This window comes from Alligator sinensis, unplaced genomic scaffold (genome assembly GCF_000455745.1).
Source record: "Alligator sinensis unplaced genomic scaffold, ASM45574v1 scaffold237_1, whole genome shotgun sequence".
Lineage (NCBI taxonomy): Eukaryota > Metazoa > Chordata > Crocodylia > Alligatoridae > Alligator > Alligator sinensis.
Window position 1 is genome coordinate 559,032 of NW_005841849.1, and position 6,487 is coordinate 565,518.

Here is a 6,487-nt window from a genome sequence, read left to right on the forward strand (position 1 = left end):
GGTTCTTTTAAAGCATATGAATAATTCATTATTCTGTTCAACTATTTTTTGCATACAATCTAATTAGCCTTTGTTTGCTGTAGGCCTGCTCTGTGGCTGGGCCATTCACCTCCCATTCTTCTCTATGACAGAGTGCAGCTATTGTTAAATCATGAATAGTCAGGGTGGCTGGTACTCCCTGGGCTGCTGCTAGGAAGAAACACCTTTAATGAAGAAGATACCAAGGCTACAATAGTGACTGACTATCAAGACTCCTATAAGTGGTCATATGTTCCTTCTCTTTGTCAAAGCCCTACCATGATATTGCCCTTGGTGATTAAGATAGGAAAAGAATTAGAACAGACTGTTAAAATGATGGGACTGTAAGCAGGTTGCCTGGCCTAGAGGTGGCTGCAGGGAGGCTTTGCTCCCTGAGGAGCGCTTCAGGCTGTCCTCCCAAATTAAGCAGTCTTTTAAGAAACAAACAATGCAAGAAACAAAATCCTATTGTCCTGTCATGGAACGGGGGGAGAGCCCCTTTGGTTCTGGCCACATCACAGTAGCTCCTCTATGCAGGAAGCATAGCTTACTGCCTCCTGCTCTTCAAACTGTTCCTTCACCATCTCTCTCCACTCTCCTCTGGGGCTTTTAAGTTCCCAGTGAGTCAATGCCTTACCTGCAGCTTCTCCACAGCTGAAGCTAGTCACCAGGCCTGGCCACCCCCTCTGAAGGGGAGAGACCAGGCTATTACAAGGCAAACTGTATAATCTAATTTATCACTCTTTTCCTAAGTAAGTCCTGATCCAAGGCCCATGACAATGAAAATGTAGAAAATGGATTTCAGCCGCTATTGGAACAGGCCCTTATTGATGCATCAAATATCCTGATTGATTTATTTTTATCAAGCACAGAACATTTCTGCCTTTTCTCCAAAACATTTGAGTTTTGATGAAAAGTTGACATTTTCATAGAAAATGCTTTCCATGAAAATTGTTGTTTGATTGAAAACGCACTTTCTCATCATGAAACAATTCAAATGGGGTGGGGGGGAGGGGGAAACAAAGCTAGTTCCATTTGGTAGCTAAGAATTCATTCAGTAGTCTCTCATCAGCCCTGGAGCATGGTCTATGTCATTTGATTTAAGCAGCAAATTACTAAAGATCTTCCTAAACATGACCTAGCCTAACAGCCCCTCCTACACCTTCAGCTATCTTCCTGAAACCTACCATTAAAAATCATGGATTCACTGACCTTACTGGCATCATCAGAAGGAAGCAAACACCAGTAAAACTCTGGGGGACTTATCCTATGAATGGGAGGCAGGGCTTCATAGCCTGGATAAAGGTCAGCCTTTCAGTTGGCAGCCAGCTCTGGTGCTGTGCCCAAGACCCAATTACAGGGAGGCCAAGCTGCACAAAGTGAGCACCAGGCTCAGTGCCACTCTCAAATGAGAGCAGGGAAACCTGGGCAGGATACTGGGCCTGCTGGAAACCCTGAGCACTGCCACCTGCCAGTGACATGAATTTGGGCCCCTGCTCCTTTGTGGTGAGGCAGTGATGCCGCTACTGTCATTCCTACTGCAAATGGCTGTCACCAGGACCATCATCTTCCCAAGGGACAGCAAACAAGCAAAACAGTCTCAGCAGCTCAGCCCTGAATCCTGCTTACAGGGTGGTCCCGCTGCTCAAGTGTCAGATGAGCCAGCTAGTCCCACCTGCAGGTCAGAAAAATGCCTAAACAAGAGCTAAAAGCAGGGAGGTCTCTGTCTCCAGAGCCCTTTTTCTTCACCTCTGTTTCACTGGCTGTTGCTCCTCTCTCCTCATGGCTTGTCCATCTCTGGTCCCCTACTTCTCCTTCTGGGATCTAGAAAATGGAGACAGAGGATATCACACACAGCTGGGAGATGGGGCTGCAGGCAGGACTTTCCTTCATTTTGCTTCTTACCAGAAACTGGTGCCACATCTGTCTTGTATCTGTAGAGTGGTGGGGGCAAAAAATCAAGTGGCTTGGCTGTTGATGTCTGGGGGACGTAGAAAGGGAGTAAGGTGGGCCCAGATCCTAGACACAATGCCTTCATTTTAAAGACTTCAGGGAGCTCAAAAATATCCATTCATCTTTTGTGTCTTAACTCTTGTCATCTTTTTATCTCTGGGTACTGAAAATGGAGGTAGTCAGGTAGGACCAGCAGATCTCCACCCTCTGCCCCTTCCCTTCCACCTCCACCCCTGGAACTCGAAATTAAAACATCACACCTTTCAACCACCCACATAAGTTGACCTTTCACACCCACTGAATTGACCCTGGCAGGCAGACTCAAATGTGTCCTCTAAGTTACAGCCAGTTACCTGTACCCACAAAGTGACTTAGCATGTTTCAAAAGCATGCTACTCAAACATCTCAAAACAGAGATAAGCACAGACCACTGCACTTAAACACAAAAACAGAGAACTGCTCAACAACCTGCTGGACTACTACTTACATGTGCTGTCCACCACCTCCATTCCTCCACCAAGCAAAACAACCCATCAAAATACTTTGAAGGACACATCCAACCTCCTCAACCTATTTTAACACACACAGGGCAGATGTAGCACTGAATGCATAGTGCAATTTGAGGGGCATTCCCTAAGCCAGACTAAGAGGTTGAAAAGCTGATAGAGACACAGCCACCCTCATCTCCAGTTCCCCATACTGGCCAGTTCATTTTGCTTATACCTCTTCTGGTTTGGGTCATTCTTCAGCTCCAGCTGTCCTTCAGAGAGCTGAAAGAGTATCCAAGCAGAGACAGCATATTTGCAACAGAGTTCAAAGCCCCCTTGAAAAACAAATGTATAGATAACACAGTACCACACACCAAACTACACATGTAGCCCGGGTACACTGTGGGGGGGTGCCCTGTCCTCCGATAACCAAATAACTTACAACCTATACAACACAATTAACACATAGGGATATTAACCTATATAACCCAAGTAAATTAACAATAACATTTCTATAAATCTTCACAAATAACAATACCAATATACACACTGAGACATTAAAACACATAAACCATGTAAACCCCCTTAAAGAATCCCCCTAGCCATATAGCCCTTAATACGACAACCTCAAAATAGGGAGTGCACTCAGCCCCTCCCTGAGGGTTTCCCTGATGCCCCTTCCCTTTAGGGCCCTAGGATGTGGACACGCCCCTCCTGCAATGGAGGGTGGAGGTGCCAGACCCTCCTCACTAGTATCAGCCTCCCCTGTGGGACCCGCTTCCCCAGCGACTCACATTTCCTCTCTGGAGAAGTCAAGGCTTGTCCCCTGGTGGCCAATCCCACAAGAGCCTCTCCCCAGCAGTGCCTTCGGCTCTCCTTGACGGCCTGGTGCCCTACACTGGGCACCCAGGGCTGTCTCGCATGGGAGCCAAGCCCTTGCAGGCTCTGACTCCCTGGTCTCACACCAGGGGTTCTCCCCTTTCCCGGGCCCTACTCTGGACACCAGAGCTCTTTTAGTTAAAAGTGGTGCTGCACTGCAGGGCTCCGGTCACTTGGCCTAGGGCCGGGACTAACATGAGCAGCCACAAGCTGCTCTTCGTGGCAGTTCTCCGTGCTCCGACCTGTGCACCAGGTGAGGTCCAAGCAGCCATGAGCTGCTTCCAGGGCCAGCTCTCCGTGTGCTGATCTGCACACCATGTGGGGCCCGAGCAGCCTCGAGCTACTCCCAGGGTCAGCTCTCCGTGTGCCAATATGTACACCAACTGCCCAGCTGCTTGCTGGGTTCACAGGCTCAAGTCGCCTCAAGCTGCTCCTAGAGCCTGATCCCCATGCACTGATTTGTGCACCGCTGAAGCTCAAGCAGGGTCCTGAGGATAGCCGTCTCTGAAGCTCCTCTCTCCTCGCTATCTCTCATCATATCTCTCCAGCCTGCTGAGCATGCTCCCCTTTTATACCCTTCAGAGGCTCCCCCCCCGAAGTTCTCCAGACCTGCTGGTGCAGTTCTGATTCAGGTCCAGCTGCTCCTTGCCCCCTCACTTTGGAAAAAAGGGCAGGGCATTGCTTCCCTTGTGCTGCCTCTGGATTGGTGAGTGGGCTCCACCAATCAAACAGCAGACCCTCGATCCTGGGATTCAACCCAAGCTCTGAAAAAGTAAGCCTGCTACATACAGAAGGGCACACTCACCAAACGGGTACAGGGGAAGTGTCCCAAATTCATTCTAAAGAAACATTGGTTTGAAAGAACAACATACAACATGGGGACATCGCTAAAAACCAAATTGAGGAACCAAATTAAATTAAGAGCATTATGCCCAATAAAGGAAGAGTTAGGCCTGGGCTGCAGCCTATAGCAGTTCACCACGGGGAAAGATACCAATGAAGGAGGGTAGGGGGCAGGGGAAACGTGCCCCTGCTTCCAGGGGTGTTGCTCTTCGACGTGACTTATGAACAAAGGTAAGCACATTAGGAGCTGAGATCAGACCCCATCTACAGGGATCTGCCAGAGATACCCTGTCAGAGAGACCCAAAGTCAGAGAGCAGAACCTCTTTCCTTCAATGCCTATTTCACTGTCATGCTTTCTCCCTTCCTCATCAATTGTTCTTTGCATGTCTGGGCTCAACCTCCCAGTTACTGAAAAACAGAGACAAAGCCTAGGTATACATCAGGAGCCTTGAGAATGGGACTGTAAGCAGAAACTTCTCCCTCTTGGTTCTTACCAGCAAGAACTGCTCAATCTGTCTTCCTTCTGAGGTGTGGAGAGGTCTGGAGATTTGGCTGGCAAAGTCCAGGTCAGTTCAAAACAGAAAGCAATGGCTGAGACCGTGGACACAATGGCTAGGGCCACATGATAAATAGGGACTCAAGGACACTTGGACCCTTGCTTAAAGGGTGGTGCTCCTTCCATACAGCTGACTACCCAGGCTTACATGGGCAGCAGTTGGTCTTAGTCAATAGACCAAGCAATGGTGTGCCTGCAGAAGAGTTGGACAGAGACTTCAACCCTCCCCTCTGGACAGGCAGGGGCACAAAGACTTAAAATCAGCCTAAACCCCAACATCAAAGAGAGAGGCAACCAAACTCCTGATTACAGGAGGATCCCACACATTAGCAGTGACTGCAGCAGAACTGTCTAAGGCAGCGAAGGAGCAGGAGCTTGGACCTGAGTTACAGGCAGCTCACACTGATCAGGGCTTGCAAGAGGACCTGTATCATCTGGAAGCCCGCAGCCCTGTTCCAAAACAAGTGGCCATTATCTCTGATCAGCCTCCCAGAGGAGCAGAATTCCCAGGAAAGGAAGGGCATAAGGCATGTGCCCTGCTTACAGGGAGGTCCTACCCTCAAAGGACTTGAGAATGGGAGCTTTTTCCCTCAAGAGAGAGGGCTGTGATGGGCAGGGCCAGTTAGGAAGGGCTCACTCCCCCAAGCTCGCTAAAGGACCTAGACAGATGCCCTAAATGGTGGCAAATTCTGAACCCTGTGACTGCCATGCTGACCAAAGTGTTTGCAGGTGACCTAAACCTCACCGAGGCAGGAAGAGATGGAAAGCTTGCTTGGCACCTTGGGGGAGGAGCAGGGAGAAGTTGATCAAGGCACAGCAAACACTTTCTTTGGCACTGGAAAGGAAAATGATTATATACTGCAGCAGTTTTAAGAACAGAAGGAAAATTTAAAGATGCTTTCACACCCAGCCATTTCACTCTTGCACAACAGCACACTGGCATGAGAAAAGCAATGTTTCCAGGCCAGAGTAAAGAGCTCAGCGCAGAAAGGCACTTGAGCTATAGTGTTAACATGTCTTCTTCTGCTCCAAGAGGGCAAGAAGGGCAAGACCCCACCCTATGCACAGGGTGGGGTCCCACCGAGTATGGACCCTCAGAAGGAGCAACGGGGAAAGGACATGGACCCTACTCACGGGGTGGTCCTTGGGGCTACCCATGAAGGGCACAAACACGGTGAGAAAGTGAGTGAGGGAGAGCTTACAGACAGTGGCCAACACTTCAGGAGGACCTAGCGCCCCAGGAAAAGGAGGCACAGGACTGGTACCCTCAGTACAGGGCAGCCCAGAGATCCAGGCATGAAGGAATGTCGTGAAGCCAGGTGAGAAAAAGGGCCAGTGCCTGAGCCCATGTTCCTGGGAGGCAGTCAGAGACATCAGCCCTAGTCACAGCAAGGTCACAAGGCTCCAGCTATACATGGAGCATGTCATCACCCCCAAGGAAGTGCTCAGCTCTCAAGGGTTCCGGGGAGATGACCAGAGATGCTAGCCCAAATCACAAGAAGGTCACAAGGTACATGGAGCATGTCACAATGCAAAGAGGTACTCAGCCCCCAGGAGTTTCAAACCCAGCTGCATGTGGTCTGGTCAGCAGCTCACATTCTGCTGGGCTGGAGGCTTGGAACCTGCTGGATTCAGGAGCAAGGAATTAGTGGGGAGCTACGAAGAGAGTTAGGCGCTCCAGGGGCAGAGTGCCCCAGGGAGAGGGTGAGACCAGCTCTGGGGATGGGGAGGTGCGTGGAGCCAGAAAGG